General features: G+C 47.0%; 1 protein-coding gene across 8 annotated transcripts in view; it reads left to right on the top strand.

The window, feature by feature from the left end:
- Window positions 1-12992, top strand: part of FOXP1 (forkhead box P1) — a 743550-nt gene that overhangs the window by 269220 nt on the left and 461338 nt on the right. The gene's annotated exons all lie outside the window — the stretch shown is intronic.

Genomic DNA, 12992 nt, shown 5'->3' with positions numbered 1-12992 from the left:
CCAGATAGACTGGAAGAAGCTAAGTTATGATGATAGTGGAGTATCTTTCCTTGAATTCTTAACTACCAGTTTCAGATTGACCATTGAACTGTGGACCTGTGACCTGAAGGGTTGGGGAAGGGATAGGCTTCGTTGTTTCACTTGTCAATTGACTCTGTATTTCATGTAATGTTTTACATTTATCTTCTGAATTTGTGCAGTGACAGCTGAGGTGGTGGTGATGGTCTCTTTTCTGAGAAGAGATTTTGAAACTTGCTGTTCTAGAGAAATTTAGGAGACATTTGGACTTTGTTTATGCCTATGGAATTTAATTGATCGATTGATCAATTAATTGGTCAAAAAGAAATGGATGTAACTTGAGACTTTGTTGTTGTTCAGTCACACAGTCGATTCCAACTAGTGGTATTTGAATCAGCTCTGGTTTTAGCACATAATGCAGAGTTGACCAGGACTTACCATCATGAGGAATTTTCCTTCCTTTCCAAAAATTTAAAAACTCCTTTCCAGAACTTTTTAAAAGCTTATTTAAAACTTTAAAAAAATTAACAACCAGCCTGAGGGAAAGTTCTTGTGAACTGAAAAGTTCACACAGTTACATGTCATTTGGCTAGTCCTGATAAAAAGATACTGTGTGACTTGTGTATATGGGTAAGCTCAGTCACTTAAATGGCTTGAAGATTTCATTTTCAATGCTAAAAATTTTCAGCCAGTTGGCATCTTTTTTGGGAGGCGGGGGAGAGGTGATCTTTAGATAAATCAGCTTAATGTGCAATGATACATTTGTTGAGTATCCTCTTAAATACAATGGTTAAAACAGTTATGGTTCTTTCTGTCTAGTCCAAAATCTGAACTGGCTTTCCCACTGAACTGTTACAGCTATAACCTTCCATTGCTATAAGTTCTGGCAAACAATGCAATGAATTATGCCCTTGTAAATTCACTGAAGTCAGTGAGATTTTTAAAAGGTATATGTTCAGTTTCCACAGTCGAGTCACCCCAACTCTCAGGGGACGTCTCCTTTCTTACTACAGTGTCAGTCCCATCTGGCTTGTCCATGAAAATCCCATGATCCCCATCATGGCCTTTGAGGTGCTCAGAGGTCCCTTTTGGCCCTTTTTCGTGGAAAAGCTGATTGAATCCAACCCAATAAATTATACTCTGTAATGAATGACACTCCAAGACTATACAAAATTTCTTGCTTTTAGATGTTACTTGCCTTGCTGAAATATAAGTAACATAATTTGTGGCCATTTGCATAGAAACTTCAGTTATCTTTGGCAAGGTACCTTGCTTTAGCACTTTAGAACTGGTTACATTGCTTACCGGATTCACTTCAAGGTGCTGGTTATTACTTTTAAGGCCCTATATGGCCAGGGACTTGCATACCTTAAGGACTGCCTTTTCCTACATGTACCCCAGAGAGCACTTTGGTCAGGGTTGCAAAACCTGATCTCGATCCCGAGCATCAAAGAGGCCAGGCTCAAGATGACCAGAGCCAGGGCCTTTTTTGTTGTGGCTCCTGCCTGGTGGAATGAGCTGCTAGAGGAGGTAAGGGCCCTGTGAGAGCTCTCACATTTCTGCAGAGCCTGTAAAACAGTGCTCTTCCGCCAGGTATTTTTGAATTAAAATCGACAACAACAGGAAAGCAGAAATTAATTCATTCGGCCCATCTTGAACATCATATTGTGACTTGGGATCTTTTTCTGATAGGACATCCAGCAGAAATACTTGAATAATAAAATCTTGACATCGATGGAGTTGGTAGTATCCGCCATCATTAATACATCAATATATTTGATCAAATAGCACCTACCATTGTTTTATCTAATTGTTTTGTATGTTTTATTTATGATGTACTTGTATGACCTCTTAATGTGAGCTGCCCTGAGCCTGCTTCGGGGGGGAGGGTGGGATACAAATTTAAATAAATAAATAAATAAATAATGTAGCCAGCTCAGATCTTGGCCCATAAACACTAGATGGCCTTAGGTGAACCACTATCTCTAAGTCACCATCTAAAATACTGTAATACAGTCATTAAGAGCGTTGGGCTAGCAGGAATATAGGAAGCCTGGAGCAAATTCTCACAAGGTCATGGTTCATTGAGTGATCTTGAGTCCACTGCATTCTCTCTCCCTCCCCCCCCCACCTTTCCCCCCCTTCTGACTAACCCACATCACATGGCTGTTGAGAGAATAATATGAGGGATCTGAAAACTATTAATGTTGCCTTGAACTCTTTGGAGACATTGTGGAATTTAAAAAAAACCAACACAATGACAGCATCCCACCTTGAATTCTGGGTGGAAAGAGATGCATTCTCCCTCCAGTTTCTGCAATGGCACCAGGGAGCTTCTATCTGCCCTATTAGGGAAATGGACATGTACTGGTGAGCCCACAGGAATATGTAAAGAACCCTTTTGGATCAGAAGAAAAGTCCATCTAATCTAGTGCCTTATTTCCCACAGTATCCCGCCAGGTATAAAGTCACAACACAAAGATCTTCTTCCTGGTCTCTGTGCTTCACACTCATGGGATAGAGCGCCTGCGCCGATCCCCGAATCGGTACCTGAAAAGCCTGGGATTTTTCAGCGCTCGGCGCCAATGGGCATGCGCAGGCGTCCCAGTACGCACGCTCACCGGCGCCAGCACGGGGATACCGCCAGTTCCTTTCTGACCGCTGCGCGGAGAGGTTTGCCTTTTGTGTCCCCGATCGGTGAGATTTTGGTCTTTTTGCCTTTATCGTCTAAATAGCCCGGTCGTTGTTTTTCTTAGCGTAGATAGTTAGTTAGTTTAAAAAAAAAAAATTGCGTGTGTGTTTGTTGGACTGCCCTCCGAGGCCTTTCCCTCTGTTTGTTTTCCCCCAAAAGTTTTTTCCCCTCAGAGGACTCTGAGCGGATTTTTTGGAGACTGGCGTCAATGGAAAGTCGCTGGGGGTTTTTCAAACGCTGCCGCTCCTGTGGGAAGAAGATTGCCCCCCCCCAGACGGCCATTCTCTGTGTCTTCTCTGCTTGGGTGAAGCGCACCATGTGGAGTCCTGCCCACACTGCCTCCGCTTCTCCAAGCAAACGAGGAAGAACCGGGCGGCGTGGCTTTCAGCTGCTTTAACCGAATTGGCACTCCACCCTCAGAAATCGGCATCGGGCCCGTCGGCATCGACCATGGCGGACACTCCGGCCCCGACGGTCCCATCAGCTGATCGTGACTGAAATGCCGATCGAGCGAGGCTCCTCCACAAAACGATCCCTTGACGGATCAGTGGACACGCCCGCCAAGAAGCGTTGGGATGACTTGGGGACCCGAGCATCCACCCCGAAGAATGCTAAGTCCAAGGAGAAGCGGAAGAGGTCCCGCACTCCATCGCCTTCTCGCGACGTTTCAGCACCGCTGACCTCTGCTCCGCCGAAGAAGATCCTGGCGTCCCCGTGCCACAGCCTATCGACATTGAGAGGCAGTACTCAACAACTCCGTCTCTCGGCGTCGGAGCAGGAGATCGATCTCACCCAGCGATCCTCGTCATCCGGGTCGAGGTGTCGTAGTGGGAGCAGTTCGATCTTCGAAGTGGAGGCATCGGCGCCGATGGACCCATCTACCCCGATGGAACCCAGAGGCAGACGGGAGCTAGAGCCCTCCATGGCACCATGCCGTTTCCCACCGCTACCATCGTGGGAGCAGCGTCAGTGGCCGCCCACCTACCCGTATCCTTACCAGTGGTATCCACCGAGGGAGTTTGCGGAGTGGGATCAGCAGTCAGAGGCATCCTGCATGTCGAGGCTTTTGCACCACTCCCGAAGGCCATTGGCATTGGTATCGATCCCTCCGAAGAGGCGCACCGCCCCAATGGCTGAAACTCGTCGGCGACCATCAACGTCGACCCGTTCACCAATCCGGGAATCGACGCCAATCCTCTCTGAGCACTCCGTACACTGGAAGTCTTCCTCATCGGACTCTGAGAGTGGTACCGACACCCAGGAAGGTGCCTTGGAGCCTTCGCCAGGGTCCCAGACGGCCGAAGATATTCCTATTTCACCATCGGAGGATCTGAAGTCTTATGGCGACCTGGTGAAGAGGATGGCAACCACCCTCTCCCTGCCTGTGACCGAACCACAACCCGTTGTGGATGATAATGTCTTCGACATTATGCAAAGGGACACATCCACAGCAATCGCTTTGCCAGTCACCAAAGTGATTCTGCAGGCAGTCAAGGAGCCCTGGAAGAAACCATCGTCAACACCGGTATCATCCAGGAGGCTGGACCACATGTACAGAGTCCAGGAGACGGGGACTGAGTTCCTTTTCACCCATCTGAAACCGAACTCAGTGGTCGTCTCTTCTTCCTCCAAAGCATGCAAGGTCCACTCATCCCCACCTGACAAGGAGGGAAAAAAGCTGGACAATATGGGAAGGAAGGTCTACTCCGCAGGGGCTCTAGGAGTAAACGTATCTAACTATGCGGCTTGCATGGCTAGATACCAATACTCCGTATGGGAACAACTCACCCCTCTCCTCTCTTCCCTGAGCGAGGACAAAAAGGCTGCTGCTAGGAAGCTGCAAAAAGAAGGCTTTGCTGTGGCCAAGCAACAATTGGCTGCAGCAAAGCACATGGTGGAGGTGTCAGCAAAAGCCATCACATCTGCTGTGTGCATTCGTCGCCACTCATGGCTACGGTGAACTGCCCTGCAGCAAGACACTAGGGCCTTTGTTGAGGACTTGCCCTTTGAAGGGGATGGCCTCTTTAGTACCACCACGGACAGTGCACTGCAGGAAATAGATAAGAGCCTTAAGACCTCCAGGAACCTGGGTGTGCAGGCCACCTCCAGAGCTCCCAAGGCGAAGCAGTGGCACAAACCATGGGCCAAGAAGCCTTATCAGAAGTTCTTGCCCGAACAACAATGCGACCCCGTTCCACCCAGCCTGACAGACCATCATACTCAGGCAACAACAGGAACCGCTATGGTTCTCAGGCCACTGGCAAATCCAAGGGTTCCCACCCTCAAAAGCAGGGCCTTTGACTTTCTCGTGGCACGCGTCATCGTCCCTACTGGCTCAACATCTATCCGCCTCCGCCCTTTCCTACCTGCCTGGGAGTTGATCTCTTCAGGTGGGCTCTGTCCATCATAAAAGAGGGCTACAAAATAGAGTTTGCTCAGATTCTGAACCAATCTGTGATGATCACCACTCCCCCTTCCCCACCTCTGCTGGCGGAGGTGAACAACCTCCTACAGAAACAAGCCATAGAAAGAGCTCCGGTGGAGGCCAGGACAGGAGGGTTTTACTCTCACTACTTCCTGGTCCCCAAGAGGGACGGGGGCTTAAGACCTATTATGGATCTTCGGAATCTGAACAAATTTATTCTGTACCAGAAGTTCAGAATGTCCACGCTGCAAACAATCCTGCCCCTCATCAATCAAGGGGATTGGATGGCGACCCTGGACCTCAAGGATGCCTACTTCCACATCAGCATCCATCCAGCGTTCAGGTGTTTCTTTCGGTTTGCAGTGGGTTCCCAACACTTCCAGTTCGAAGCCCTTCCGTTCGGCCTGTCCACTGCACCTTGGGTGTTTACGAAGATGATGAGCGTTGTGGCTGCCCATCTTCATCTCCAGGGAGTTGTCGTTTTTCCATACATCGATGACTAGCTCCTCATGGCGAAGTCGAGGGAAAGTTTGTCAACGCATATTGCCATCACTCTACGTCTTCTTGACACCTTGGGGCTGCAGGTCAATTTGGAGAAATCTCACCTTACTCTGTCAAGGACAGTGCAGTTCATAGGGGCCTTGCTGGATACAAACAACCATCGCTCATACCTGCCTCCGCAGAGAGCGAGGGACATTATTAGTCTGGTACGACTGCTACAGAGGCAACAGTGGGGCACAGCGCAGCAGCTTCAGCGGATGCTGGGGCTGATGGCGGCGATGACAAGCATGCTACTTTTCGTGAAACTGAGGATGAGATTCTACAGTTGTGGTTTCTTAGCCAGTTTCGCCCACTCAGAGACTCACCTCGAAAGAGGTTCGTCATCCCATCTGGGGTTCTACAGACGCTACAGTGGTGGGAGTCGGAGAACAACATCTGCCAGGGAGCTCCCTTCCATCTCCCGACTCCTACTGTGACTATCACAACAGATGCTTCCTTGTGGGGTTGTGGGGCCCACATGGAAGGCCTGTGTGTGTGGGGGCCGCCAAAACTGACTCAATTCCATATAAACTACCTAGAACTGCTGGCGGTTCACTTTGCGCTACGCTCTTTCCGCCCCTTGGTGGCGGGGAAGACTGTAGCGCTACTTACGGACAATACCACTGCCCTGTGCTACATCAACAGGCAGGGAGGGACAGTGTCTCGTCAACTTTGTGCATTGGCGATGGATCTCTGGTTGGAGTGTCTCCAATACGATATCTTTGTGAAGGCAGCACACCTTCCGGGGGTCCTCAATATACAGGCGGACTCCCTCAGCAGAGGTGGGGCATCACCACATGAGTGGGAACTGCAGTGGCGTTTTCTGAAGCCTATATTCCAGCTTTGGGGGTATCCGCAGCTGGACGTCTTCGCCACGGCCGAGAACAAGAAATGTCCCGTGTTCTGTTCCAGAGGGGGAGCGGATCCAGCCTCTCTGGGAGACGGGCTCCTGCTCCCTTGGGAGGGCCAGTTCCTCTACAGATTCCCGCCTCTACCGTTGTTGACGAAGGTGGTCAACAAAATAGCGAAAGAGAGACCATGCTGCGTCCTGGTGACTCCCTGGTGGCCCCGCCAGAACTGGTTCCCGATCCTGCTTCAACTGTCGGGGGGGGGGGGTCTTCTACCAATTCCCGGCAGAACCGGACCTTCTGTCAGCTCAGGGCGGGCATGTATTCCATCACAACGTGCCCCATCTGAAGCTGACAGCATGGTTCATCGACCAGTAGGTTTCTCTGACAGGGTCCAGCAAATTCTTATGAACAGCAGAAAACTGTCCACCCGCGCTTCCTATGACAGGAAGTGGCGGAGATTCACTGGGTTCCTAGTTGGTCCTTTTGTCTCACCTAGCAGGGTGGGATTGTCAACAATTTTTGATTTTTTGTTATCCCTAGTGGATGTGGGCCTAGTTTTCTTTTCCGTCAAGGTATTTTTGGTGGCAATATCTGCCTTCCACGACCCGGTGGAGGGGTACTTTGTTTTCGCACACCCTCAGTCCAAGAAATTTTTGAAATGGTTGTTTAGGCTGCATCCACCATCAAGATCGCCCCCACAGTTGTGGGACTTGACTTTGGTGCTGGACAAACTAACTAGGCGCCCCTTCGAGCCTATGGCCACGTGCTCGTTGCAGCTTCTGTCATGGAAAACTGCATTTTTGATTGCCATCACATCAGCACGTCGTGTTGGGGAGTTCACGGCGATGCGTTGTGATTATCCTTATCTTGTTTTTCAAGAGGCTGGGGTTTCCCTGGCTCCGGACATTAGTTTTTTGCTGAAGGTGGTCTCTCAGTTCCACCTTAATTTAGAAGTTTGGTTACCCACCTTTTACCCTACTCCTTCCTCGGATGAGGAACGTAGGCTGCATGCTTTGGACGTTAAGTGTGCCTTATTGTTTTATTTGAACCGTTCAAAGATTTTTCGTAAGGACACACAGCTTTTTGTTTCCTATGCTGCACCAAAGCTAGGTTCCAGGATTTCGTCTCAGAGACTCTCAAAGTGGCTTACTGAGATGATTAAACTCTGTTATTTGTTGGCAAAGAAGCCGTTACCTGGACACTCCAGAAGAGCGATGGCCACATCAGTGGCGTTCCTGAGAGGCGTGTCCCTTACTGACATCTGCAAGGCTGCCACCTGGTCTTCTCCGCATGCCTTCATGAAGCACTACGCGCTGGACGTGCATGCTCAGCAGAGGACTCGGTTGGGAACTGCGGTGCTGCAAGCTGTTTCTTCCGGTTGACTGTCTTTCCGCCTCCAGGTATGTCTTGCTTGCTAGTCTCCCATGAGTGTGAAGCACAGAGACCATGAAGAAGATAGACAGGTTGCTTACCTGTAACTGTAGATCTTCGAGTGGTCATCTGTGCATTCACACTAACCACCCTCCTTCCCCACTGCTGACGGTCTCCCTCCAGTTGGGGCTTCCAGCGGTCAGGAAGTAACTGGCGGGATCCCTGTGCTGGCGCCGGTGAGCATGCGTACTGGGACGCCTGCGCATGCCCATTGGCGCCGAGCACGGAAAAATCCCGGGCTTTTCAGGTACCGATTCAGGGATCGGCATAGGCCCTCTATCCCATGGGTGTGAATGCACAGATGACCACTCGAAGATCTACAGTTACAGGTAAGCAACCTGTCTTTCTAAGCCATTGTGTCCCATCAGCCCCCAGTAATTGGAACATTCACTTCCTCTGAAAAATTGAGCTTCCATAAATCATTGAAGGAACCCTGAATTTGTCTAACCTGGTTGCTGTTAATATGGGTAGCCATATTTGTCTGTCTGTAGCAGTAGAAAAGAGCAATAGACCAGTAGCACCTTAAGACTAACAAAATTTGTGGCAGGGTATGAGCTTTTGTGAGTCACTGCTCACTTCTTGCTATCATTATATCTTGTGGCAGTGACAAGATAACTGATGAAAAATATGGATTTTGAATCTCAGCAAAGATAATACAGAAATGCTTAAATTTTTAAAACTCTTTTTTTTAAAGACATGTAATCTCCATTTTGGTTGTTCTCAAAGCAGTCAGTAGCCTGATCAAGTTCCTTTCTTGGAGGGGCACATTCTAATGGTAAAATCCTAGCAGTTTGCATCTTAAAAAGTTTTAGTTCAAATAAACATGTGGCATTAGAGTTCTGTTTGAATCCTAGAACACCCCATCAGTGACATCAGTTCCAGTTATCCGCTGAAAGTGACACAATGCTGGTTTGTGGCCATTTCCCCCTCTGCTATGCCAGCAAGTGGCAGCAGGCAACAAAGAGAGAGATCGCCCTGTTAGAAACAAAACTGTCATGATTCTGTTTGGGATTAAGAAGTGCTCTGTTGCTTTGAAGGAATCACGCACCCTGATGTGGCCAATTCTCCTGGAGCTTACAGCAGGCCCTGTAAGAAGAGCTCTGTGGGCTCCAGGGGGGATTGGCTACATCATCCAATGGAAGGAGGAGAGGCTTGGCTCGGTGGCTCTGCTGTGCGGTTGGGAGAGCCTGGCAAAGCATGCTATCCATTCCTCCCCAGGGGAGGAGCCTCGGCCAGTGGAGAGGGCGGAGGCTTTGCTCTGTGGCCCCTGCACGATTGGGCATGCCTGGCGGGGCAGGCTGTGATGCAGAAGGAAGCAGACAGCAGTCAGTTGCTCGGGGGCCTGATGGGAGCCCTCTGGGGGCCTGATTTGGCCCCTGGGCTGCACATTTGACACCCCTTCCCTAAATAAAGGATGATTTGGGTGCGTGAGCATCACCCAAGTGAACAAAACTTATCATGGGCAAAGTCACAAAACTGGGGTACTCAGTTTGTCGTCTCATTCTGAGCCGCAGTGGTCAGGGAATGAAGCTTGTAAGACAGACACAGAACAAAACTGCATATGCCTGTTCTGGGTCTCACTCCATATTCCTTGCATATTTATATCCAGGCTGTGGGTCATCACTGACCAGAGCAGGAAAGGTCCATCAGTGGCTATTAGCCACAGCATATTGTCGGAACTCTCTGTCTGAGGCAGTGTTGCTCTGTATTCTTGGTGCTTGGGGGGCAGCACACTGAGAGGGCTTCCAGTGTCCTGGGTTCATTGATGGACCTCTTAATGGCACCTGTTTTGGGGGGCGTTTTGGCTACTGTGTGACACAGAGGGTTGGACTGGATGGGCCAATGGCCTGATCCAACATGGCTTCTCTTATGTATTCAGTTCTTTTGAAATGCTTATAAACTAGGCTTGGGGAGTGGGACAGAGACAGGTGGAATGATGTTCTGAGTGTCATTTTTGGTGAATTCCGTAGAGTTCTGTTTGAATCCTAGAACACCCCATCAGTGACATCAGTTCCAGTTATCCGCTGAAAGTGACACAATGCTGGTTTGTGGCCATTTCCCCCTCTGCTATGCCAGCAAGTGGCAGCAGGCAACAAAGAGAGAGATCGCCCTGTTAGAAACAAAACTGTCATGATTCTGTTTGGGATTAAGAAGTGCTCTGTTGCTTTGAAGGAATCAGTATATGAGTCCTTAGTAGCAGAAGGATCTAGGCTTCTGGGTGCTGAAAATGCTGTCGTTACTGAAGAAGCCTTTTTTTGCTGTGTTTTCTTAAGATTTATGAAAATCCTTTGATCCACTTCATCTGCTTTGGAACTCTAAATAAATAAGTAAAACCTGATGATGTAAGACTGGAATTTGTTCTTAGTATGTTCTTATGTATGTTCCCTACAGCCCTATACTTCAGAAACAAACATTATTTTAATAGTATGTGCTTTTGAAGTAATTTTCCCTGTTCTATCTCTTTTATCACATGAGGTACAAATATGCTGCTCAGAATTTCATCTATATCTATTCATAAGGATTTTTTTTAAACTAAGTTTTAAATTTTCATTTTAAATTTGCATCTCTGCTGCAGTACTTCTAATGGGAATTAGCAGTCTGCATAATGAACCACTTCTCTGGGATCTGGCAGCCCAGGACCTCTGCTATACTCTTCCCTTTGTCATATCTAGTTGCCATATCTTTAGACTTTTCTATCTGTCATTTATCTTGTTATCAAAAGATCTGGGGTGTACCTGCTCAAATATTTGACTGAGTTTTAGAAAACAATAGTGCCAGTTAACAAGATGGGATTCTTTTAACATAAACAGCGAGATTATTTTCATTAATACTATGCCTACCCATGGAACCAGCACTCAGTTCAATTTAAAATATAGATGTTTATTTACAAAAAAGTTAAAGGTAAAACAACCATGTAAAGGGGGAAAGGAGTGTGCAGGGTACAAAGGAACAAACAAAATAACAAACCTCTCCAAACTACTCTCACCAACACTTGTTTTCAGCCATCTTCTGACTCAAAGTTGCGATAAAGATAGCAGCACTCAGCAGTATTACCCTCAGTCAGTTCTGGAGGAATTAAAGAATAACCTCCCTTCAAAGCATTCAGATCCACAGCCTTACAGTGTCCTCCTCTGGTAGAGCGTCAAGCTTCTCCCTAAGCTTCTGGATTCTGGATCTCTCTTCTTCTTTCTTCTGCATAAATGGATGATGATCCTGAATGGTCTTTGAATGAAGTTGACTGGGCTTCCTTTATACAAAGCTGGTTGTGCCCAGCTAATTAAACAATTGATCTAAGATTATCTAGATCTTGAACTGTCAAAGTTAGATGGCCAACTATCAGATAGTTTACTTGACAACTCCCAGGTGAACACAGTTAACTGGTGAATGTTATACAGAGCTGTTACTACTTACAGTGTCCTGGATACACATCTAAAAAACACAGACCAAAGATGTTGCTTTTTGCAGAATTACAAACAAACACATAGAAACAGTAAGATAGAAGGTCACTTTCTTGACACTTGCGTCTATAAAACTTGAAATATTCATGATTTTGGAATTCATTGTATATTAATAACCACAGCTTATAGTGCAGTCCTAAGCAGGGTCACACCTTTTTAAACCCATTGATACTTCACTGGATTTACAAGGATATAACTCTTTAGGATTGCAGTGTTGGATCTCAAATAAAACAAAACAGTAATCTGAAGCCCTATAAGTATAGTTCCAGATAATATTCTTGTTGACATATAGTATTGTTGTCCACATATTGTCTACACAATATTCTTGTTGACAAATTGGTAAAATATAGTTTGGATCCTGTAACTCAAGGGGTGACCAACAGTAGCTCTCCAGATGTTTTTTGCCTACAACTCCCATCAGCCCCAGCCAGCATGGCCAATGGCTGGGGCTGATGGGAGTTGTAGGGGAAAAAAACATCTGGAGAGCTACCATTGGCCACCCCTGTCAGAATGCACCCAAAGAGTGCTTGTTAATGATCCTCATCTTGGAGAGGAGTTACAAGTGGAGTGCCTGAGACCTGTTTTGTTTAATATCTTTATAAATGATTTGGATTTGGATGAAGGAATAGAGGAAATGCTTATTAAATTTACAGATGATACTAAATTGCGAAGGGTAGCAAATACGGTAGAAGACAGAGCCAGGATACAGGATGATCTTGACAGGCTGGAAAAGTGGGCTAAAACAAATAAAACGAATTTTAACAGGGCTAAATGTAAAGTTCTGCATTTAGGTAGGAAAAACCAAATGCTGCATCATTATAGGATGGGGGAGACTTGTCTTGGCAGTAGTTTATGAGAAAAGGATCTAGGGGTCTTAATGGACCATACACTGAATATGAGCGAGCAGTGTGATGTGGTAGCTAAAAAGGCAAATGCGATTTTGGGTTGTATCAAAAGAAGTATAGTGTCCAGATCACACGAAGTGATGGTATCACTTTTACTCTGCTCTAGTTAGACCTCACCTTGTGTTCAGTTTTGGGCACCACAATTTTAAAAGGAAATAGACAAGCTGGAACATGCCCAAAGGAAGGCAACAAAGATGGTGAGGGGTCCGGAGACCATGTCAAATGAGGAAAGGTTGAAGGAGCGGGTATGTTTAGCCTGGAGAGAAGATGACTGAGAGGTGATATGATCACCATCTTTAAGTACATGAAGGGCTTTCATATAGAGGATAGTGTGCAGTTGTTTTCTATTGTCCCAGACCGGAACCAACAGGTTGAAATGAAATCAAAAAAGTTTCTGACTCAGCATTAGGAAGGACTTCATGACAGAATAGTTCCTCAGTGAAACAGGCTTCCTCAGGAGGTGGTGGGTGCTCCTTCCTTGAAGGTTTTTAAAGAGAGGCTGGATGGCTATCTGACAGCAATGCTGATTCTGTTAATTTAGGCAGATTATGAGAAGGAGGGCAGGGGGACATACTTGAGATTTTCCTGCATTGTGCAGGGAGTTAGACTAGATGACCCTGGAGCTCCCTTCCAACTCTATGATTCTACAGTTGGCAGATAATCTCAGTTTTA

This window comes from Heteronotia binoei, chromosome 5, assembly GCF_032191835.1.
Source record: "Heteronotia binoei isolate CCM8104 ecotype False Entrance Well chromosome 5, APGP_CSIRO_Hbin_v1, whole genome shotgun sequence".
In the NCBI taxonomy this organism is placed as follows: domain Eukaryota; kingdom Metazoa; phylum Chordata; class Lepidosauria; order Squamata; family Gekkonidae; genus Heteronotia; species Heteronotia binoei.
This window is presented reverse-complemented; position numbering and strand designations above follow the sequence as displayed.